Raw genomic sequence first — 26298 nt, forward strand, 5'->3', positions numbered from 1 at the left:
ATTTTTGGCACTTTGTCAAATATCAGATGGCTGTAGGTATGTGGACTTGTCTCTGTGTCTTCTATCCTGTTCCATTGGTCTTCATGTCTATTATGAGGCCAATACTATTTTGCATTTGTTACTACAGCTCTGTAGTATAATTTCAGACCAGTTATTACAATGCACCCTGCTTCACTTTCCTTAGTATTGCTCTGGCTATTCTGGATCTCTTTTTCTTCCAGATGAATTTAAGAATTATTTTTTCTAATTGTGTGAAGAATGCCATTGGTATATTGATGGGAATTGCATTGAATCTGCATATTGCTTTTAGTAATATGCTCATTTTGACAATATTAATTCTGCTTGTCCAAGACCATAGGATGTCCTTAGATCTTTTAAGTTCTTCTTCAATTTCTTCCTTCAGCATTCCATAATTTTCATTGTAGAGCCTTTTTACCTTGGTTAAATTAATTCCCAAGTTTTTGTTTGTTTGTTTGTTTTCAGGTTATTATTAATGGAATGATTTTCCTGATTTTTTCCTTGGCTGAATTACTGTTGGAGTATAGGAAAGCTATTGATTACTGTGTGTTCATCTCGTATCCTGCCACTTTCCTGAACTCACTTGTAAGCCCTGGAAGTCTTTTGCGGAGTTTTGGGGTCTTCTATCCATTGGATCATGTCATTGACAAAAAGAGATTGCTTGACTGTTATGGTTTGCATGTGAGGTATCCCCAAAAAGCTCATGTATGAGACAATGCAAGAAAGTTCAGAGGAAAAATGACTGGGTTGTATTAGTCTTAACCCAATCCGCCATTTAATCCCCTGATAAGGATTAACTGAGTGGTAACTGAAGTGGTGAGGTGTAGCTGTAGGAGGTGGGAATTAGAGGCATGGGTTTGATGTATATAATTGTATCTGGAAAGTGGAGACCTCTCTCTCTCTCTCTGCTTTCTGATCATCATGTGAGCTGTTTTCCTCTGCCACACTCTTCTCCATGATATCTTGCCTCACCTTGAGCCCTGAGGAACGGAGCCTGCTGTCTATGGACTGAGACCTCTGAAACCATGAGCCTCTAAATAAGCCTTTCCTCCTCCACGGTTGTTGTGGTTTGGGTCTTTCGGTTGCAGCAGCATAAAGGCTGACTAAAACATTGACGTCTTCTTTTCCTACTTGTATACCTTTGATTTCTTTTCCTTTCTCTCTCTCTTTCTTTCTTTCTTTCTATGCCTCTGGCTACTGTTTCAAGAACCATATTGAATAGGAGTGGTGAAGGGGAACCACCTTACTTTGTTCCTGATTTTACATGAAATGCTTTTAGTTTTTCTCCTTTAATATGATGTTGGCTTAGAGCTTGTCCTGAATGGCCTTTGTGCTATTGAGGTAAGTTCCTTTGATCCCTATCTTCTCCAGGATTTTTAAAAGGAATGGCTGTTGGATTTTATCAAAGGCCTTTTACATCTATTGAGATAATCATGTGATTCTTGTCCTTAATTCTGTTCAAGTGGTGAATTGCATTTATTGATCTGCATATGTTGAACCAACTTTGCATTCCTGGAATGAAATCCAGTTGATCATGGTGTATTATCTTTTTCTTTCTCTTTTTTTTTTAAAGAGAGAGTGGGAGAGAGAGAGAGAGAGAGAGAGAGAGAGAGAGAGAATTTTTTAATATTTATTTTTTAGTTCTCGGTGGACACAACATCTTTGTTTGTACGTGGTGCTGAGGAGCGAACCCGGGCTGCACGCATGCCAGGCCAACGCGCTACCACTTGAGCCACATCCCCAGCTCTGTATTATCTTTTTCAAGTGTTTTTGAATTCAATGTTTTTTAAATATTAAGTATTTTTGCATCTATGTTCAACAGAGGAATTGGCATGTAGTTTTCTTTCTTTGATGTATTTTTGTTTGGTTTTGGTATCAGTGTTATACTCGATTCATTGAATATATTTGGGAGTGTGCCCTCCCTTTCAATTTCATGGAATAATTTGAGAAATACTGGTGTTAGTTCTTCTCTAAATGTCTGGTAGAACTCACCTGAGAATACATCTGGTCCTGGGCTTTTCTTTTTGGAATGCTTTTAATTGCTATTTCAATTTCATTACTTGATATTGATCTTGTTAGGTTTTATTATATTCCTGATTTAATTTTTAGAGTTCATATGTTTCTAGAAATTTATTAATGTATTAGATATTCCAGTTTATTGAAGTATAAATTTTCAAAATAGCTTCTGATAGTCCTTGGATTTCAGAAGGGTCTGTGTGGCATCTCATCTCCTTTTTTATCTCTGATTTTATTCATTTGGGTCCTTTCACTCCTTGTTTTGGTTAGTTCAACTAAGAGTTTGTCCATATTATTCATCTTGTTAAAGAACTAACTCATCATTGTATCAATCTGGTGTATTGCTTTCTGGTTCACAACTACATTGAGTTTGACTCTTACCTTAATTATTTCCTATTTTCTAGTGGTTTGAGGGTTAGTTTGTTCGTCTTTTTCTGAAGCCTTGAGGGGGAGCATAAACTTAATTATTTGAGATCATTCTAATTGTTTTTTCTATTCAAACCATTTTTATTCTAATTTCTATGTTTGAAATTAGAACGCATTAAAATTCATATTGCACATATAGAGCACAATTTTTCATGTCTCTGGTTGTACGCAAAGTAGAGTCATACCATTTCTGTCTTCATATATTTACTTACAGTAATGATGTCCATCTCATTCCACCATCTTTCCTACCCCCATGACCCACCTTACCCTCCCTCCCCTTTGCCCTGTCTAAAGTTCCTCCATTCCTCCCATGCTTCCCCACCATCCCCATTATGAATCAGCATCCTTATATCAGAGAAAACATTTAGCATTTGGTTTTGGGGGATTGGCTAACTTCATTTAGCATTATATTCGCCAGCTCCATCCACTTATCTGCAAATGCCATGATTTTATTCTCTTTTACTGCTGAGTAATATTCCATCGTGTATATATACCACATTTTCATTATCCATTCATCTACTGAAGGGCATCTAGGTTGGTTCCACAGTTTAGATATTGTGGATTGTGTTGCTATAAATATTGATGTGGCTGTGTCCCTGTAGTATGTTGTTTTAAAAATCCTTTGGGTATGGAATGAGGAGTGGTATAGCTGGGTTAAATGGTAGTTCCATTCCCAATTTTCCAAGGAATCTTCATATTGTTTTCCATATTGGCTGTACCAATTTTCAGTCCCACCAGCAATGTATGAACGTGCCTTTTTCCCCACATCCTTACCAACACTTATTGTTGTTTGTGTTCTTAATAGCTGCCATTCTGACTGGAATGAGATGAAATCTTACAATAGTTCTGATTCTCATTTCTCTAATTGCTAGAGAAGTTGAATATGTTCTCATATATTTGTTGATTGGCTGTACATTATCTTTTAAGAAGTGTCTGTTCAGTTCTTTGGCCCATTTATTGATTGAGTTATTTGCGGGAGGTGGTTTAGCTTTTTAAGTTCTTTATATATCCTAGAGATTGGTGCTCTATCTGATATGCGAGTGGTAAAAATTTGCTCCCAAAATGTAGGCTCTCTATTCACCTCACTTCTTTTGATTACTTCTTTTGCTGAGATGAAACTTTTTAGTTTGAATCCATCCTATTAATTGATTTTAGATTTTAATGCTTGCACTATAAGAGTCTTATTAAGGAAGTTGGGGCCTAATCTGACATGATGGAGATTTGGGCTGAATTTTTCTTCTATTAGATGCAAGGTCTCTGGTTTAATTCCTAGGTCCTTGATCCACTTTAGTTGAGTTTTGTGTATGGTGAGAGAGATGGGTTTAATTTCATCTTGTTTCATATGGATTTCCAGTTCTCCCAGCTCCATTTGTTGAAGAGGCTATCTTTTCTCCAATGTATGTTGTTGGTGCCTTTGTCTAAAATAAGATAACTGTAATTATGTGGTTTAATCTCTGTGTCTTCTATTCTGTACTATTGGTCTACCAATATATTTTGATACCAATACCATCCTGTTTGGTTACTATTGCTTTGTAGTATAGTCTAAAATCTGATATAGCGATGCCTCATGCTTCACTCTTCTTGCTAAGGACTGCTTTAGCTATTGGGTATCTTACTTTTCCAGATGAATTTCATGATTGCTTTTTCTATTTCTATGATGAATGTCATTGGGATTTTGATTGGAATTGCATTAAATCTGTATAGTGCTTTTGGTGGTATGGTCATTTTGACAATATTAATTCTGCCTATTCTAGATCAAGGGAGATCTTTCAATCTTCGATGGTCTTCTTTAATTTCTTTCTTTAACTTTCTATAACTTTTGTTGTACAGGTCTTTCACCTCTTTTGTTGATTCCAAAGTATTTGATTTTTCTTTTTGAGGCTATTGAAAATGGGATAGTTTTCCTCATTTCCCTTTTAGAGAATTTATCACTGATATACAGAAATGCCTTTGATTTATGAGTGTTGATTTTGTTTCCTGCTACTTTGCTGAATTCATTTAGTAGTTCTAGAAGTTTTCTAATGGAACTTTTTGGGTCTTCTAGATATAGAATCATATCATTGGCAAATAGTGCCAATTTGAGTTCTTCTTTTCCTATGTGTATCCCTTTAATTTCTTTCATCTGTCTGATTGCTCTGGCCAGTATTTCAAGAACTATATTAAATAAAAGTGTTAAAAGAGGGCCTGTTTCCTTCTAGTTTTTAGAGGGAATGCTTTCAATTTTTCTCCATTTAGAATGTTTTTGGCCTGGGGCTTAGCATAACTAGCTTTTATGATGTTGAGATATGTTCCTGTTATCCCTAATTTTTCCAGTGTTTTGAACATTAAAGGGTGCTGTATTTTGTCAAATGCTTGTTCTGCATCTATTAAGATGGTCTTATGATTTTTATCTTTAAGTCTATTGATGTGTTGATTTACATTTATTGATTTCCATATGTTGAACTAACCTTGCATCCCTGGGATGAACTCCACTTGATCATTATGTACTATCTTTTTGATGTTTTTGTATTTGATTTGCTAGAATTTTATTGAGAATTTTTGCATCAATGTTCATTAGAGATATTGGTGTATAGTTTTCTTTCTTTGATGTGTCTTTGTCTGGTTTTGGAATCAGGGTGATATTGGCCTCATAGAATGATTTTGGAAGTACTCCTTCTTTTTCTATTTCATGAAATAATTTGAAGAGTATAGGTATTAGTTTTTCTTTATAGGCCTTATAGAACTCAGTCCCGGGCTTTTGTTGGTTGGTAGGCTTCTGACAGCACTTCTATTTTATTGTTTGAAATTGATCAGTCTAAATTGTGTATATCATCCTGATTCAATTTGGGCAAATCATATGACTTTAGAAATTTTCAATGCCTTGGATATTTTCTATTTCATTGGAGTACAATTTTTCAAAATAGTTTCTAATTATCTTCTGTATTTTTGTAGTGTCTGTTGTGATATTTCCTTTTTCATCATGTATATTAGTAATTTGTGTTTTCTTTCACCTTCTTTTGTTAACATAGCTAAGGGCTTGTCAATATTATGTACTTTTTAAGGAGCCAACTTTTTATTTTGTCATTTTTTTCTATTGTTTCTCTTGTTTGAATTTCATTGACTTCAGCTCTGATTTTAATTATTTCCTATCTTCTACTAATTTTGGTGTTTGTTTGTTCTTCTTTTTCTAGGGCTTTGAGATGTAATGTTAGTTCATTTATTTGTTGACTTTTTCTTCTTTAAGGAATGAACTCCGTGCAATGAACTTTCCTCTTACTACTGCCTTTCTAATGTCCCAGAGATTTCGATAAGTTGTATTAGTGTTCTCATTTCCCTCGAAGAATTTTTCAATCTCCTCCTTGATGTCTTTTGCAACCCATTGTTCATTCAGTAGCATATTATTTAGTCTCCAGGTGTTGGAGTGGATTTTATTATTTTTTTGTCATTGTTTTCTAGTTTCATTCCATTGCGATCTGATAGCATGCAGGGTAGTATCTCTACTATTTTGTATTTGCTAAGAGTTGCTTTATGGCATAGTATATGGTCTATTTTAGAGAAGAATCCATGTGCTGATGAGAAGAATGTGTATTCGCTCACTGAAGGATGGAATATTTTATATATGTCAGTTAAGTCTAAGTTATTGATTGTATTATTTAGTTCTTTAGTTTCCTTGTTCAGCTATTGTTTGGAAGATCTATCCAGTGGTGAAAGAAGTGTGTTAAAGTCACCCAGAATTATTGTGTTGTGGTCTATTTGACTCTTGAGCTTGAGAAGAGTTGGTTTGAAGAACATAGATGCCCCATTGTTTTACTCTGAGAGGGATGCTTCATTGGGGAATTGTGAATTTGGGGGGAATTTTTTTTTGTCTGTTTTCTTATGTGTTCAGAGCTCTTTGACTTGCATACCAATTGAGGTAAATTCCCTACCTCTTTTTTATACATATCATTTGTGTATTATTATCTTTTTTTGTTCTCGATTTCTCTCTGGTTTTGATATATGAATAGATACCAAGTAGTGGGACCTGAGTTTCCTTTCTGATTGTTCCTCCTTGGGTCCTTGTTGTTGATTTGTGGCTTTTGTCACCTCACTTCTTAAATTGTCAGAACTCAGGTAGAGCAGATTGCTTAGGAGAGAGATTTACTATTGAAAGACTCAAATATAGATTTCAAATATTTTCAATTTTAATCTATGTGATAAAGTCTTGCCTAAATCTTCTTCCTTTCAGAGTCTTGTTTTCCACATCTATGAAACTGGAGTCACAACTTTGCACAGTGAATAGTTGTAAAGACCAAATGGGACCTTGTATTGGAATTCCCACTTCAATCTAGAAGTTCCAATGAATCTTAACACATTTTTGATGTGTATAAATCTCACATTCATCAGGGTAAATCCATCTGTAATAAATAGATCAATTCTAAGAAAATATGCATATTTGACATTGAAACATTTTTCAATTTAGTCTTTGACAATGATTTGCATCACATAATGTACTTCAAGTAATGTAATATTCTAAGAGATCTAAATATACATTGATGTCAATAACTGCTTGGAGTACTTAAAATCTAAGAAAATAACTGTTACATAGAGGAGGGTCTATAAACCTTAAATTCTAGAACCAATATTTGACCACACTCCATTACATGAGAAAGATCTTTGGATTGACATTCAACAACTCTGATGTAAAAAAAAAAATGAGTGCAAAAATTAGATTAAATAAAATTACTGTGTTATGAAATAGGTTGAATTTCAATGAAGTGTGAATTAGAATTTAGTACTATTTTCTAATTAAACATCATTCTCATCCTCAAGATACTTATTCCTTTTGGTTTGAAAGAGCTTTCACTTCCAAGACATTTTGGGGACTTTTCATGCAAGGAGTGTCCCTAATATATTACATATAATTTATAAAACTACCACCTTAAAAAAACACTCTATAGTCTTCACAATAATGGTTAAAATTATTCCTAGGGGATGTTTCTTCTAATGAATCCTAAGGGAATTCAATAATTCTTCCTGCTTGAACTTGCATTGCCATTAAAATTTGTCTCCACACAAATCTCAAACATTTTCAGTACTACAGAAAATTAATTGGTATATTTCTATGGTTTGTTAGGTGAAACAAGTCAAATATTTTCTATTTTTATTATAACATCCTTATTTTATAATAAACTTACCAGTTTCTACCTCTACTAAATAAGCCATGTTCTTTCCTAATTTTCTAATAAAGCATTTTGCTCAATTTTTGTTTACACGTGTTTGTCTCTTACTTGAATAGAGACACATACATAAAATTTTAGAAAATGGAACATATCATCAAATAAAAATTAGCTGGGTTATGCATGAAAACAAGCTATTAGCATTTGGTGTATTAGATTCTCGGTTTTTTAGTACATGTTGATATGCAGATAGCACCATCTGAGCACAGGAGTGTCTCCAAATTTTTTGCTAAAGAATATATAAATGAGTCACTGATTACAGCAGGAGAGAGACAATGGAAACTGGTAGTGGAGGGAAAATGCATACATAAGTTATGGTGGGACCTCCACATTCTGCAAAGCCTGCATGTGGAGTCTGGGAGTCCCAGGTTGCCAGTGAGGGGACACCCAGGTGGTGTGTTACATAGCAACACAACTAGATGTTCACAGAGTGTAGGGATGTTGGACAAGAGGCCAAATTCCATGCAAAATAATGGGACTAATATGACCAATTCCCAGGGACCAAACAGATCAGATTACTCCTCCACTTTCAAAGGTCCAGTAATGGATCAGCCTAGCTCCACAACAGAGGCCAGGAAGGTAAGTGGTCTCTCCAGGGATCTTAGGACCTGGTCTTCCATCAGCTGCCAGAACAGCTAAGACCAAATCCTTTCTCATTACCTTTTGGCACTTTCTTATAGAAGGAGAGGAGCAGAAGGAAGAAGTGCTATCCCTCCAACATAACAAACAAGTATTCACTAAGCCCCTTTAAGCCAAGGAGTCAAAGAAAGAAAGATTTAAAGTTTAGATTAGATTGAATTATGTGAGTTTCTTCCCACCATCATTGGACATTCTGATCTGATCAATCACAGAGAAAATTTGGAAACTAAAGTGATTGTATAAGGAATTACCTATACTATTCTTTTATGGGCATGGTTGATCAAACCATGTTCATACATCATCACAGTCAATTCCATTATTCTTCAGAACTTTCTTGAAAATATGACAGTATACATGATGTTATTTCTTCTAAATTATAAGGTTGGTTAATTGACCCTATATCACGAATGACCACTTCACAGAAATTACAGTCTGTGAACAGAGGCTATTTATAAGACCTCTCTGCATCCCAGTAAGGAATCCACTCAAAATCTCTTGAATCACAATTATAGGCCCTCAGAAAGATGAACTGTATTTGGAACTTAAGCTCTATTCTACAGACATCTGGTTTTTGCTCTGAGGGGAAACATTAGGCCTACTTATTATTTGTATGAAAGATCTATTCCCAGAAGGAGAAAAGGCTGTTATTCTTGCTGTTATGGATGAAGGAAGTTCAACTTAGAGAATTAATGCTGTATATAACAAGAACTCTGGATCACAGAGGCACCTGAGTATTACAGTTTTATATGATGTCACACCTCTCATCTAATATAATGCAAACCCCATGTTAGAGCCCAAAGATGCCTTGATAGGAAGAGCAAGGACACGGGCTTCAACTTCAGGGAGTTGTTATTCTAGCACAGCAGACATTTGTTTTTCAAATACAGAATATGCTGCTTGTGCTGATGGCAGGTTATGTAACATGCACCAACCTTTATACTGAGAATGGTGAGAAATGCTGGGAAAATGTGTGTTAAGATGTGTTTGAAGCCAGGAATGTTGCAGTGTGCTGGGAACTATGGAGCAACAGAGAAGATGCAAATGCAAAGAGCTGAACTTAGCACTGGGGGCCCATTTTCCACAAGGGACCTCTGCCATTTCCTGATTAGGCAGGAAGAGTGACCTACTGAAGGGTGATAGTGGTAAGCTCCTGGGGCTGGGGGACAACAGTAGAATCCAGATCACACTACAGAGAGAGATCCCCATTAATACCCCATGCTTTGTGGTGACACCACGAGAACAATATGTGTCCTGAAACAGAGGCCAGACTTTGGAGACCATACTGTCTCTGTAGAAAATGCTCAGTTCTGCTTTGGTACCTAAAAATCAATCAATGACATCACATAAATAGATAGATAGACATCACTGTGGTTCAGTAAAACCTTATGAACAGAAATAGTCAGCATGCAAGACAGGGCTGATGATTCCTATCCTGAACCACACACTAAAGAAATGTTGAATCAGAAGTGTGCTGGTGTTAAAAGAAAGTATAGTTTAACCTCCAATCATACATACTATGCTTACAAATGGCTTAAGGAAGGTGGTATTTCCAGCATACACAGCTAACTTGAAAAACATTAAAATCACATCAAAGGAAGATTAACAATATCCTGAACCTCAGATGATTTCTGAAAATTTTGTGTGTGATATCCTAAAATCAGCCAAAGGAAACTGAGAAGTTAAAATGATAAATGATAAACAAATTAATAAATGCATTTCTCAAAAACCTCTGCTGTATAATTTAGAACTTTGCTTAACATAGTCTAAAATTTCCATTGAAATTGAAAAGGCTGGGAAGAGAAAAGATTTTTAAAAAAGAGGTATAAGGCATTATCTGTTGACTATTATTTTTTAAATACAGAATTTAAGAGTGCGTCCTACTGAAGTATTGTTAAGCAAACAGGCTGATGGAGCAGAATAAAAGTTCAGAAACTGATTCATTTTTTTTTTGGTTGAATGATTTATGACAGAGGTGACATTGCAGGGCATGTGAAAATCAAAAGAAAATGAGTTTCAGATAAATTATAGCACTAAATGAAAATGGAAAGACAAAGAATCTCAACAATAATGTAGGAGAACACCACAAACTTGGGAAAGGAGGCATCTCTTAAAGGATCTGAAAAGTTTCATTTATAAAGAAAATGCTTGAAAAATTGAACCACTGGGTTGATTCATATGAAATTGCTTCCACTGGGCCATTTTTGACAATAGGAAATGCAATTTCATAGAAGTAAACCTTGTGCATTTCAATTAAGAACTTATATTTAGAAAACCAAAATAACATTAGTAAGATGAAAAGGCAAAACCCAGCCCAAATAACTGAGAAATATCTCATATTCATCCTGAATAAATAATGTTCCAAATCAGTAAGAAAAGATTGTAAATCCTGATAGAAAATTGGACAAGAGACTTTCACAAGTGCTTTAGAAAAATACCTACATGGACAATTTTACAGTATGAAATAAGACTCTGATCAAATTTATTAGTCATCCAGGAAAGGAAACTAAAAATGCAATGAGCTATCACTCCACACCCAGCAGAATGTCTAAAATATAAAATATTGTCAAGACTTTGGAACAATGGAAATTTCCATATTTTGCTGTGTAATGTAAATCACTACCACAACATCAATAACGGTTTGCCATGATTTATTGAATTTGAGTAGATGTAAACCCTATAACAAGCAAATCCATTTTTACCTTTTCATCTCAAAATAAATGTGTTGAAATATACACCAAGAGATGCATACAAGAATGTCAGAGCACCAATAAAAGGTCATGGACAAAAACTGAAAATACACAAAATACAGAATACTGGGTAAATGATTTCTTTTTACAACAGTGAGAGAGAACTGCTTACACATCTGGACTGCGCATTCATGGACCTTTTTTTTTTTTCTTTTTGTTATTGTGGCTTGTGTGTTCTAATGAATTAAAAGCTTAAAATATCATAATTGACTTGATAAAATGACACGGCAACTAACTATAATTCTATGTAGTTCTATAACAAAGGTGGGATGATTAGAGTCTAACGAGGAACAGTTCTCTAGACTGAAGGCCAGAGATTGAGTCCTCAAGGATACAAAAGGGTCGCTGCAGCCACTAGAGAAGATGAGTAGAAAGGGCGGTGGAACAATCTAGACAAGTGATAGAAAGAGGCAGAGTACGTCTGACATACTTGCCACGTACAGCAATGCAGAATGAGTTACTGTGTCTTGCCACCAAGCTCCTGGGAAAGTCACGGGCCAGGTTGTGAAAAGCACTGCAGAACATGGTAAAAACTATTTTTAAACATTAGAGTCTAAGTTGGAAATCAGGGAACATTTTATACAGGAAGACACAGGATTGACTTTTTGAAAAGGCAACCAATTAAAGCAAGGCAAGAATGTAGGTGGGGAGACCACTGCAGCTAGCCGGGTCACCCACGGGGTGACGATGCCCTCCTTTGCTAATGGGATGACCATGGGTGTAGCAAGTGTTACTGCCTTTGAAATCAAAAGTGTGCCCGAGTTTCGTGAGCAGTCTTTTATTCAAACCTCTCTGAGCCGAACTTATAACAACTGTGTTCCTTTCAAGTGATGACATGTTAGACTCAGTGAAAATGACATTTCAGAGGTCATTTCCCAGCACTTCATGTTAGATTGATCTACAGGGTGAGAGTAAACCAGTTACTGCAAACACCACCTAATCATGGTTGATGGGGCCCTCCAGGTAGCCTCAACTCAGGTGGGGAGGTCAAGAAGTTTAAGTTCTCAGTTGACTGGATGCATAGCTTCAGTTTGGGACATATGCTTGGAATGCTAGTGTTTCCCAAGTTGATGAGCCATATATAGGATCTTCTGAGGTCCTCAACAGAGTGACCAGCTTCCCATTGAACAAAATAAAATTCCTGCACGGTGGGGAAGGCCAACTGAAGGTCAATATCTGGTTAGGTGTGGGCTAATTTGCTCAGGAGTCACTATTAACTTACATGCTGAAACTCATGTTTTTATATATTAATATTTGAATATAACTCTGGTATTATGCAGTCATTACATGTGCAGAAGTTTCATTTTTGACACAAGGTTTGGGTCTATATTATTAGGGTGTTTATCTTATGGCAGGTAATTTAGTTCATTCCTTATAATTTTCTAATTCATAGGGACCTGAATCATAAGCCCATGTTTTGAACTTTCTTTCCTTTTCAATTACACTCTCTATTCTTGACTATTGAAGGTTAATAATCAGGAGTTTAGATCACTGGAATGTACCATCATTTCTTACATTTTTATACTAGCTAATGTTGTCCCAATTTTATTTTCCTATCAATTTGTAAGAGAATTAAAAGTCCCCATTTATTTGATTTTTCTTTTTGTCATTTAGTAAACTTTTATAGTTTTCCTCAAGTCAGGGACCAGATTGTGCAAAGTACTGTGGAACACAGTAAAAACTTTGTTCTATTCTTTTTCAGAGGATTTTCTACAATTTCATTTGTTAACCTCTGGGAAAATGTACTCTGCCTCTTCAAGTTTTCTTCAACATTTCTCATTGGTTTGTGTTGTTTTGTTTTTGGTACTGCAGTTTGAGATTGAACCCAGAGTTACTTAACCATTGAGCCACATCCCCATCTATTTATTTAGTTGTTTGTTTGTTTATTTTGAGATACGGTCTCCCTAACTTGCTTAGGGCCTCACTAAGTTGCTGAGGCTGGCTTTGAACTCATGATCCTCCTGCCTCGGTCTCCTGAGGTGTCAGGACTACAGGCATGACCACTATGCCGTGTTCTTCCTTTCTTTTTTTTTTTTCCCTAAAAATTTTGAGCTCTTTTTTGTTATCAAAGAACCTATTCACATTTTCTTTGTTATTTCTATATGAATGTAAATATTTACCAAGTATGAATTAAAGAACAAATTAATAAAATTCAGTGATAATATTTTGATACTTTAAAATGTGAATTTAAAAGGATCTATGTGATTTTATTTGTTATAGATGTTGTAGAAGTTGAGTTCTTTGAACTGTGAGAAATGCACCTATGGAATTTCTGGTTTGGATGCTGGAACTATTTGTTAGAGGCAATTCCTTGAAATTTTCTCAAATTTGTTTCCTTTTGTGTTTCTCAAATTTGTTTCCTGTTGTGAGTTGTACCACAACTTCCTGAGGAAGTGTTAATATGTCTGTTTCTGAGCCAGGGTGGCCACTGTAGTCTCTAAATGGCCCTTAAGTTGGATGCATAGAAATCACTTGGAAATCTGGTAGAATGTACAGATGATCAGAAGATTCAGATCTGCAAGCTTTTGGTGAATGCCAGAAAAGAGTGCATGATTCATAATCTTTCATCTTGATGTGGGGGATATTATAGGAAGCCAAGCTCGTTATTTATTGTCTGAATCAGTAACCATTCAATTTGCACTCTCAGTGCATTGGAATGGCCTTTTCTGCTAGTCGGACATGTGCACATGCATGCCACCCCATTGCCCAGACTCCCCCAGCAATTCCCTGGCGCTTACGTCCACTGCTCTGCTGCCAGGATTTTCCTTCTTCACTGGTATAACACTCCTGTGCTTTTGGATGTGCATTTAAACATCAGTTATCATACTTCATCCAGCATTTAGTGGCCTTTTAAAGTATTCTGGTTGGTTTTCTAAACATAATTACTTCGTTACACTCAGGATCTCCTGGAATTGCACAGGGGGCTTCCTTAGTGTATGTTAGTCAATGGTGACATTTTACACTGCTACCTATTAAGACATTTTCTTTCATTGCAACTTGGTTTTTTTTAAACAACTTTAATCTTACAAACAACTCAGTTATATTTTTCCATTTTCCTAGGGAATTAGGCACTCATAATTTAGTATTTTCTGTCTCGGGTAGAGTATTTGAGGGACTGACAATATGGGGAAGTACCAGTCTTTCTTTGATTCATTTTGTTTCCATTCCTTTTCCCTATGTAGACTTCATCAAAAGAAGTAATATATCCTTAGGATTTTTTTCCCCCAAAAGGTTACAAGTGAAATTGTGGAAAATCCTTTGAAAAAGAGTAAAAATCAAGTGTTAACAACTTGTCTACTGGTAGATTCTGACCAGTAGGTGTTTGGTCTCCTCATCACATGAGAATAAGAAATCTCATGAAATGTCAGCAGGAGCCTGGGAGAAAAGGGGAGGGCTCCTGTCCCCGGACAAGGGTCATCCACCTGCTTTGCCTTCCCCCACCAACTTGCTGACTGTACCCCCTGTTCGCAGTGGGAGTTGGCTTCCCACACCCTGCTGTTCACACATCCAAATCACACTAGGGAGAAGGAGGAGATGCTCAGGGCCTGGGAGAACCTGAGACCATGCAAAGGAAATGTGTCACCGTTGGCCACATGCATTTTCCTGGTAAAGGGCCGTAAGACAATCCCATTCATTTTCTCTTTGAAGTCTGCATTATTTTATGTTACCTGTGCTGTCATTTTTGGACACATATACTATATCATGTTTTGACAGGTCGCATAATTTATAAACAGCCATTTCCTGCCATCCTCCAAAAAAAAAAAAAAAAAAAAAAACCACGAAAACTCATGTTTCCCAAATCAGTGCCTAAAACTAAGGTATAATCACTGTTACAGAAATTAAATTCTGTATGTTCATACTCACATATATTATTTATTCTACATATTTGAAAAATAAAATATTTAGAATCTATAATAACTTATTTGTATAGATTTGAAAAACATGTTGTATAGAATAATCATATAAACATGCTGCATCTTATGTTTTATTGTGGTGGTGGGTTTTTATTTTGCTTTGCTTCATTTGAGATGACAGCCTGTTCTGGGGAACTGTAATTAGCAGCAGCGGCAAGCTTCTCACTAAGGCCCTGAGAGTGTTGCCTGCTGGTCTGAGCATTAGTGACGTACATATCTCTTTAAGAAAAAAAGTAGAGAGAATCTATATATTTTTATTTTAGAAATACACTTTTATCAATTTAATGCATATGATATTTACAACGTCTTTTTCACAATGTAAAAGTTGCTCCACAGTTTGTCATGCACTGAAGCATTAACTGAGATCCTACTGTAGATGAAATGCTCCTAGGATGTGTTGGGAGGAGCTACAGGTGAGACAGGGACCCTGCCTTACAGGAAAGCCATCAAGAAGAGCTCACAGTTGGGCTAAACACTAATCAGTGCCTAGGAAAGCCCACAGTGAGATGAGAAGGTCTCTGAAAGAGTGTGTTAAGAAGGGCAATGGAGAGGGCAGGGCTGGCCATTTCCCTTATCTCAAGTTCTTAGGCAAGAACCTGAACAGATTGGTTGTAAAGAAAAGAAGTGAAATAAATAAATAAAATAAGGATATTGTTTCCAACTACAACTAAAAAAATTAATTTTTTTAAAAAAAGAAGTGTACTCATGGAACATCGGAGGTAGTCCAGGAGCACAGGGGGCGTGTAACGTCTTACCTATTCCCCTAGTTTGTAGGCGTGGGGCATCCCCAGAGCCCTGCCACCAAGGACTGAGTAAGTAAAAAGTCCAAAACCTCCCCATTGAGTAGTCCCAACAGTAGGCTGGGACCTTTGCTGCCCTGGGGTTAGACACTCACCCATCCATAATCACTGGAAAAAATCATGATAGAAAACAGTTTCTACTCTTTGGAAATACTTGGGAAAACTTTAAATATTGCCACATGGGGATTATACACTTACACACACCCTATGTGTATATACAAAACAACACACACAGGAAGCTATGAAAATCTATATAATATATACACACAAGAATATTCATAGAGATAGAGATAGATGATAGATACTCAGGGACACAGATGCAGCAGAGGCGTGGGAAGCCCACTCTTTTTCTTTCTACCAGGAGCCCCACCATTATTTCTCAAAAATTTGACTTTAATTTTTTTAAAACAGTTTATTTTGGAGGTCAACAAGGAAATTCTAGATTAGTAGACATTAGAAAGATAAAAGCTTTCCATCCAGACTTCGGGGCATGGGATGCCTCCTTGGGATTATAACTTCGCCAGGCTTTTCTAAGAGATTGCTGTATCTCACATAACCAACCGTTTTCCTCCACTGATTATTTTATCTTAGAAATGAAAAATAAATGCTGATTTTTACCAATTAAGCCAAATCAGTGGTCTATGTTTGGATCACTAAAGTTTTCATATAGTCATCTAAATACTCCAACTTAGAACATAACATCATAAAACATTTTTTTCCCCCCACAGGACAAAATATACAACATTTGTAGGTAATTTATTTTTAATTCTCTTTAAAGGATGGACTATGATTTGGTCTTAGAATTTAGATTGCCTCGTCCATCCTGAAGTGGATGAGAGGACACTTTTCAAGGTTTCAACCTTCTTTTTTCTGTGTCCCTGATGGTTTGAATGGAGTCATGTCTGGCTTCCTTGGCCTCACTGGACTGATTCCCATCTTGGCTGACCTTTGTATCTATTAAGAACAAAGCTTCAGGAAGTTCTGTGAATAGCTTGTAAGTCAGAACCTGGAATTTAACCATAGAGAGCATTTGCATCTGTGTTCAAGCTGGTGCTTACAGGGAAGCTGCACTCAGGTGCGGATCAGAGAGAGCTCAGGTCGAAGTCCTGAAGCTCCCGGTTTTCACTTCTGACACCAATCAACTTCTCTCCAAAGAGTTTAGATTTTAGAGCGAGACATTCTAAGCAATTGGCAACAAAAATATAATATAAATATCAATGCAATGTTTAAATCTGACTGTCATAACTGTTCTAGTCTCCACTTTTTGGGTATGTTTAAATGGTGAGAAGCTACTGGTTTATTGCTTCTTTCAGGTAAAGCACAGAGTCAGCGAAGCCAAACTAAATTCCTTATAGGATCTAGCTGTTTTTGTGCTATTCTGTAGTCTCCAAATTTCCTGAGGAGAAATGGAATGTTTAGTCACAAGAGACCTTATACTGGTGTATTTATTCAAATATATTCTCTTCTCACCTAGAAAGATTATAGTTTTCCATAACTTGTGGAGAAATTCAGAGTATCACCTTTATTGAGACACAGAGAACTGAAATGAGTGGTCCTTATTTCAGAGTCAAAAGGCATTTCTGGAGCCCTAATTTCAGTTCTAAATGGGCTGAATTGGCTAGGATAAATAAAAATTTGATCCTAACCTTTTAGTCATCTGAAAATGGGGAATCCTAAAATTTATGGAAGGGACATGTTTGTTTTTTAAGATTGAATCAAATGAGGTAATGTATATAAAATTAATTTTGTTTGAAACTTTTAATGAAAACCTTTATAAACTTACTTTTATTAAGGTGCAAGTGTACTTTATGGTACGTTCACCATTTGAGGATGGTGTGAAGGTAGCCACCCAAGGATGCAATCATTTATGCCATTCTTGTAAAGTGTTCTGTGCAGGTGAATGGATTATACTAAGCAGGGTATGGGAACTCATTTTCTATGAACTAAATATAGGTTCTGTAGGTTGACATTTTTATAGGAATGCGAAAGAAAAGGGCATTGTGGTTTTGAAAGCCTAAAATATGTCCACATTTAATTGGGCTTTACTGTATTATCAATACACATTACAATGAAAGGCCACCAATTTCCCTTTTCTCTAGAATACACAAAGGACATTACCTTATGGCTATAGCACATGTACTTATGCAAGCAACCTTTTTCTCCAAGGAGCTGAGAATGCACGTACAAAAATATTCAAAGCAACTTGAAGGAAGGAAATACAAATCAATGTTTTCTATAATATGAGAAAAAAAATATGTGGAGGTAGTGAGATTTCTGTTATGTGATTTTAAAAACTGAATGTAATAAAATAGGAGATGGCTTTTTAAATACAGTGTGTAAAGATAATGAAACACATGGAAGCAAAGAGAAGCATTGATGGGACCGAAACTTGGGTCAATGATATGGAGAATGGACATTGAGAAAATCACACACCGAAGAAAGGAAACAGAGAAAGATGTGAAATGAACTAAAATGAAGATGTCCCTGAGGAATAATAGGTAATAAAAGCTAACTATAGCTACAGGTTTCCTTGAAGAAGAGGGGAGACCAGAAGGAAAATTGATAATATAAAGAGCAATAGTTGAAACATACATCTCTCTACCAAATTGGAAGATCAGAGGAGCTCAGTATATAAAACTCATCATCAGCAAGGAGCAGCTGGATCACAATTTATTAATTATTGGAGTAAATAATTTTAAGAACCAAAGAATTATTGACACAAAAAGCTGTTTAATACAAAGGTTAAAATAAATTTTCAAATGATTTAAAAATAATTATCAGAAAAAATATATACCTGTACATCTTCCCAAATTAATAAATAGGACAAATCAGACACAGTGTTACTGCATATGTATAAATTTGCTCAATGGACAGATTATTCCTCAGAAAGATGGAAGTATGGAAGGTAGTAAATATACCTTGAATATTCCCCAAATAAACAAAATAAACGTGATTTTGATAAACCTTAAAAACATAGCTGAAACTTATATGAGAGAATATGAAAAAAATAGGAAATTTCTAAAATTTGAGCCAAAAAAAGAGAGATGAGCTCTATAACTTATTTAATGAATATAATCAATCCAAAGAACCTTTTCTTGGCATCAGAATGGGCCAATAAATCAATGACTCACAAAGTCAGGAAGCAGATTTATACAGAGACAATTTTAGTATGTAGCAACTCATAATTTTATCAAAAAGAATTAATAATTTTGACAGTACATTTAATTGATAATGTTTAGTTAGGGTATTTAAAAAAAGAATGCATCATAAATTGCACCAAAATAATGTCCAGATAGATAGATGATTTATAAACTAAATTTGTAAGACATAAAAGTAGCGTAGTGTGCATATGCTAATTTTTAAATATTATAATAAAAATTTTAGCATAATTAAAAGTCTAGCAACAACAAAAACATTTAGTAAACCTGAATAAATACCTATTTTAAGTATAAAATCCCATAAATAAGAATGAAAGACAAATTATCTCCTAATAAAAATTATGTATAGCATATGTCATAGAAAAATGCTAATGACCTTAATAAATAAGAGATCAAAGAATCAGTAAGAAAAGTGCTCTAATAGGGGGGTAGGCAATTAGACAAATATGACACAAAAGAAAAAAATACAGCCAACAAGTATGAAAATACCCATCCACAAATCTGCATTTTGCTGTGTGATTTAAAGGACGAGGTGCTTTTTTCTGCTTCTTCATTAGTGTGAAGCAGAAATATTATAGTTTTAAATCAGAAGTCATATATACATAGTCAAAGTAAAATGTACATAAAATCATTTTATTTTTTTCCTTTTTGCTTATTTTACTGCCTCTTTGTTCCTCCTATGGGGGTTGTTTAATTTGAAAAATAAAAAGGCCTCACTTCAATTTTCTTATGTGAGAGAAGTTGTGAGATAGTGACTATCAGTGACAAGTTTCCTTAGCAGGACCCTGAAAGAAGACTTGACATTATAATGTACCTCCTGTCCTGTCCTTCCTTTGGCTAAGTGTCCTTGATGGTACTCCCTACAGCCATCAGGAGCAGCTTGTCTATGTAACTGAGTCCTCCCATCTGAAATCCAACGAGATCTTTGTAAATCAAAGATACTGTGCCATCTAAATACAGGACAATTTGAAGTGTCCAATACTCATTTCACAGAAAAATCTCAAATTAAACCACATATTTAGCAGGCAGAATAGCCAGCAATCAACTTCCTTCACTGATTGACAGCCAGTGTGATTCTGAAAGTCCCCAAGGATGTGGAAGTGGCAGGGCTGTCCTCTGGGTTGCCAAGAAGAAGTGGGAACCCGGGTGGCAGGTGGAGAGCACATTCCCTCTGGGGCTGCACACAGCCTCGTTTCCTTCTGAAGGAAGGAAATGGAAGAAAGACACTCCAGCAGGTCCTGGGGGATTATTTTCATGTATCACAGTATTCCCATGAAATTAGAGCACGGATCCATCACATGTATACCTTTAATTTCCTTAAGAGGGAACACAGTGACTATTCATAAATTGTTTATGATTTTTCTATATCCAAAGTCTGCCAAACATCTTACATTCAAATTTATTAAAGACATTCATCAAGGAAAAGGCAGAGTCATTCTCTGAAGTTTTATTTCCTTAGTAAAACTTATTTCAAAAGAGATTTGCCTGCATTATCTCTTCTTCTGAACCTCCACTGGATCCTCAATGATCTGGAGCCTCCTGCTGGGTCAGAGGGTGCTCCCTCCCCATCTCTCCACCCTGTTTGGGGTGCCAATGTTTTTGTTTGTTTGTTTTGTTTTGACTATTTTAGTATTAACCTGCAGTTCCCAAATCCTAGTCTTTCCAAACAAAATGAAACTCAGAGACATAGAGTCCACTTTTATTTTGTCTTGTTGAGCTTCTATTTTAAATGTTAATAAGTACATATTATTATTCAATTAATTATTTTTGGATATAAATTATTGGAACTGTTGATTTCTATTTTGAAATCCCAAAACCCTATCTAAATATTTAAATGTGACATTATTAAAAATAATAAATTAAGATCAAATGTATATTTCAATTGAGACAAAGAGACAGCTGGGCAGGAAGGGTGAGATTTGGCTTTATTAACAAAAGCTCCCAAGTCCTAAAAGAGAATGGTAGGTTTTGATAAGGATTTTTATTCCACATTCGAAGGCCTCATATTGTTTGGCAAGAAAAACAGTTCATAAAGATTGCTTGCTGACATTAAATTATAAAAATAGCTCACAGAAGAAGAATTTGGTCGGTTGCAAACCAGATAGCCTCAAATAACCACTTGGGTGTGAGCTAAGTTCACTTTTGAGTCTACCAGTAGGATGAGGGGCTGAGCCACCTTAGTCACTAGTTATGGTCTGTCATGAATATGAACATAGGGTTACAGAGGGTGCTATGAGGACTCCTAAAGGGAAAGACAATGAAAGAAGATATGTAAGCACCTCAGGAAGAAGGAGGGCATCCTAGATCCTGGGGTAGGCACTTCTCATTGTAAATTTATCCCTAGTCCATTCCGTGATTGAGCTCTCCTTTCCTCTAATTAGATGAGTTTCTTGAGATCTACTCACTCTAAGCCCTGAATTGCTCATGTTGGGGCTTGAAAATGGAAGACTGAAGTCTCCAATGCAGGGCAGAACCTGGGAAGGCACCAGCAAAACTTTTCCTTCCTGCAATCTCACTTCTTCCTTAAATGGTACAAAGAAATAATAGATACATTTCATTGTGTACACTTGTAGCCGACCCTCCATGTTGCAGCTGGGTGCTTCTTGTGTTAAGTGGCGATGCAGTATAAAACTTAGACGGTAATGACCTGTAGCATGCAACTGAGGAAGATCAGTCTGTAGCTAAAGCCATGAAATGAAAGACAGCCTAGGGCAGGAAACGGACCATTCAGGGTGAGCACAGAATTGGAGGGGATATATGGAATAAGACCACTGTCCACAGGAAGCAAATAGCATGAGAAGAACAGGGAAGGTGGAGCTCATCAGGAATTCACCAAAGAACTAGTTTGGGTTTGAGGCATTTGGTGAAGTGGACAAGGTCTAACACAGGTGAGAATTAAAATTCAGACACCATAGATGTTCAGTTTGGAAGAATTCTGGGCACAGGAGTAACATAATTAATGTTGTAGGAGTTAAGAAGTAAGAACATGTGGACAGTTTTTATCATAATATATCCATGGTCATAAGGACTTGGACATAAGTAACAATAACCCAAAACTCCAAAGAAAGGATTAACAAAATTCTTAAACCAAGTCAACTTCCTGTTTAATTTCTACTTCCCCATGATTTTCTCCCTTTACCTTATTAGGAATGGGGAACATTTGAGTGCCCCATATGCAAATATTTGTTTAATTTTACACTTAAATCCTATTTAATCCATTGCTATTAAATCCTATTTAATCCTCCTTCTGGAGGAGGGTGGCACTGACAGATTTACAGAATAAAAACTAAGTCTCAGTGAGTTTGAACTGCTTAGGATCAGCACCCTAGGTCTGATACGAAGGAAGTTTTGCTTTCTTGAAGAATTCCTGCTGATATAAGGAAGCTGATTCATAGTGGAATAGGGAGAGGGAGCATGGGAGATATAGACGAACTCTAAAGCAAAACTTCCTTCGTATCAGACCTTGAAACATTCCACCAGAAATATCCAAGAACTAATAAATGCATTCAGCAAAGTAGCTGGATATAAAATCAACACCCATAAATCAAGGGCAAATCTGTACATCAGTGACAAATTCTCAGAGAGAGAAACGAGAAAAACTACCATACTTACAATAGCCTCAAAAAAAAAAAAAAAACAACTTGGGAATAAACTTAACAAAAAAAGAGAGGGGGAAGTCTTCTACAATGAAAACTACAGCACACTAAAGAAAGAAATTAAAGAAGACCTTAGAAGATGGAAAGATCTACCTTGTAGATAGGCAAAATTAATATTGTCAAAATGATCATACTACCAAAAGCACTACACAGATTCAATGCAATCCCAATCAAAATCCCAATGACATTCTTCATAGAAAAAGCAGTCATGAAATTCATCTGAAAAAATAAGAGATCCAGAATAGCCAAAGCAATCCCAGGTTCAAAAAAAAATCAGAAACTTTGGCAATATGATGACATATTATTAAGAAAAGATCCTCAAAAAGGAGGTACTCAGACAAAGAGATCTAAACTGTGCAAAAGTTTCAAAATATCTCCCATAGACTAATTTTTATTTTGCTTTTACCATGAATAAGGGATTTTATATGACTGATATATATTCAAATAGAAATTCAAGTGTTGTTAAAAATCATAAATTTGAAAATTACCCACATACTACTCAAATATTAACATTCTGAACATCAGTTAGATGTCACCCCTAATAAATATCATAACTTTACTTAGTTATACATAGAAGGCAAAATGGGGAGCTTAATCGGACACAGAAAATTGTATGTGATATATATGGATTTTTATGTATATATATTACACATCAATAAAGCTGTTTAAATGTCCATGGGTGAGGAATGGATGATGATGGATTTGGAAATATGTTATTCTCCAAATTTGAATCATACTATAATTATTTAAATATCAATAATTCTTTAGTTTGTCAGAAAAAAAACAAAACTGGAATAAATCTAGAATTGCTGTTGAACTTCAAAAGAAGAGATATTTTTCCAGACATTACTATAATTATATAACATTAACCCAAATCAATTCCTCACACTTTATTTTTCTTGACAAATCCTATTGTTTAAAAAGTTATAACCTTAATTGATGGGAACAAGTAGAGATTATTTTGTACCTGCAATTAGCATGTGTTCATGCATGTGTGTAAGTCCACCCTATGATAAGTACTTTAGATAGTTCATGTGATTACTGTGGAGAAAATAAGAACCAACTATCATAGACTATTATCTACTGTCTAAAACAGTATCAAAAATTTTCTGGATGTTTACATGTAGGAGATGAATTATAAGACAAATTCTTTCTTGCAGGTTTGTATTCAACTGTACACATGTGTCACACAAACATTGCATGTACAGGTCCTTCTTTTGATTAAGAGGCAGAAGATGCAAAAGACCATCACATAGCAACATCAGGAAATAATCAGATAAAATTGTAAAGCATTCTTACAAATGCATCATCAAGATCAGCACATGTAGAAACAGGGATTGTGAGCCAATTTCACAAAGAAGGGACCCTCCTAGGTTCGCAGTGCTGTGATGACTTTGGCAGACATACAGGTCAAATAGAAGTGAATGCCTGACCATGACACAGAGCTCAGCCATACTACCACAATGGTAGAATCAGGTGGGAAAGGATGGAAGTCAGAAAGAGGCCCACACCCAAGCACTTTTTATTAGCATTACAATTATTCTCCCATTTCCAACTCTAAATTTTGCTGAGAGAAGAGCAAGGAACCTGAGACTATAAAGCAATAAGAAGTGACATATATAAATGTTCTTAAAGCTGTAGCTAATAAACTCACAGAAATTTGAAAATCACCATCTTGCTTTTTCTGTTAACGATAAAGAATGAGCTCATACAATTTAGGAAAAACAAAAGCAAAGTGGTGGTCTTCTTCAATCGCCACTATTTTTTAACACATGACATATTGTGTACTATCAAATCAGATGAGATGTGCAAAGAACACAAATGTGTTCAGAATCAAAGAGCATAAATGAAAAATCACCCAAGTCACCCTACGAGTGACCTGGATATGGAAAACAGTAGGAATGGACTTCAAGTAACTGTATAACTACTTTAAATATGCCCAAAGGTTTAAAAGAAGAAATTTAACATTATATCTTTCAAATATGAGCACAGTGTATCTCATGTCATCCTTATCTACAATATGCCTACCTTCCAGAGACGGGGACCACGCCCTCTCTGCTAGAAGCTCAGCCAACATATGCTTCACTGTAAGTAGAACATGGTAGTGATTATGCCACACAATATCTGAAGCTAAGGCAGAAAAGGTAGGTGGCTCTACCATGTTGTCTGGGTCACTTGCCTTTGGACGTCCAGTCTCACCACCCTGAGTCAATCAGGTGAGAAATCCAAGCCGCAGGAAGATGTCACATATAGAGACCTCATCTCCAAATCTCACATTTGAGTTATCCCAGGCAAAGTGCAATTCGTGGTCCTTTATGGGATCCTGTCTTCAGCCAACAAGTCATGGCAACCTTAGAGACCTTGCAGATGGTAGGCCGCCCACTGGGCCCACTGGACAAAAAGAGCCCATCCTGGCTGGACACTCCCAAACCGCTAACTCACAATATTCCTGTAATTAAACCAGCTCCTGAACACCACAGGGGAGAAAATGTCATCATAAGAAATGGAAAAAGGAGAAAAAGTAGAATTCCACACAGGTGAGAAAAGCCATCAACAGAAATAGATGTTAAGTGGGGATGGATTTGACTATCGGAGACTTCAAGCAGTTGTCATTAACATAAATCTAAGGAAGTTCCTTTAGAGAATTATTTACCAGTATTCAAGACAATGTTAGGTTATGACGTTGATAAATTGTGAAACAGTTATAAAATGAACTAGGGCTCTGATGAAAAAAAACAATGAAACAGTGAAGCATAACATCATAGCTGAATCTGAAAATCATGGTTTTGAGTAAAAGAATGTGGCAGAAACTGGAGCAAGTCCTGTGGTTCCATTTAAGTAGGTCCAGATGGTGAAAGAAATCCATGTGGGTGAGTAGAGATAGTAGTCGGCTCTCACAGCAGAGGGAACTGGGGTTGCTATTCATCAAACTCACTGCACTATACACTTACCTTCTTGGGATTTTATTCTTCATGACATCATCATTTTTAATGAACATTTTTGTTATTTTAAAATTTCTCTTTAGGAAATCAAAATTCAATGAACTACTTTGTGTTTCATAATTCGCTTTCTTTAATCATTAAAACATTGATTTTGGACACACAGATAAAACCAAAGTTGTTTTTTAATGATCTCATTAGTACTGAATCACGTTTTATTGGGCAAAATCCAAGTTGGATACATTTCACAAAATCTTCAAGTCAGTTCAATTTAAGAAGTAAAGTTCCTCTACTGAATAAAACCTAATAGCTTGTTGTGTGCTAACTAATGTATTTGTAGATAATAAAAGTAAATTTTTCAAGGAAAGTCAGTAATTCTGTTTTTCTAATAACTCTTTTATTAGGCTTATAGTTCAAATTAGCTCAGTTCTACTTCCTTGATTTGTATAACAGTTCTGAATAGTTTAATGCCTATCACATTTAACAGCCTCAAGCCATTTTAGACATATTCTTTAGATCTAAATAAAGAAGTAGGCACAGGTGAAATACAATGCTGATTCATTTGCTGATTCTTACACAAACTAACATAAATTATGGGACTGAATAAAAAGTGGAGGTAATCATTTGAGATGACAAAGATATTAGGAATTTGAAGTAGATACCTAAGGACCTAGGCACTACAGAATCTTAGCCCTCAAAAATGTGCTCCCATTTTCCTTTCACTTTTAATTTGGAGATGAAGTATATTTTTGTTTAAATAAATTAAACAAAAAAATTGGACTTATAAACC

The sequence above is a fragment of the Callospermophilus lateralis genome, chromosome 13 (assembly GCF_048772815.1).
Source record: "Callospermophilus lateralis isolate mCalLat2 chromosome 13, mCalLat2.hap1, whole genome shotgun sequence".
Lineage (NCBI taxonomy): Eukaryota > Metazoa > Chordata > Mammalia > Rodentia > Sciuridae > Callospermophilus > Callospermophilus lateralis.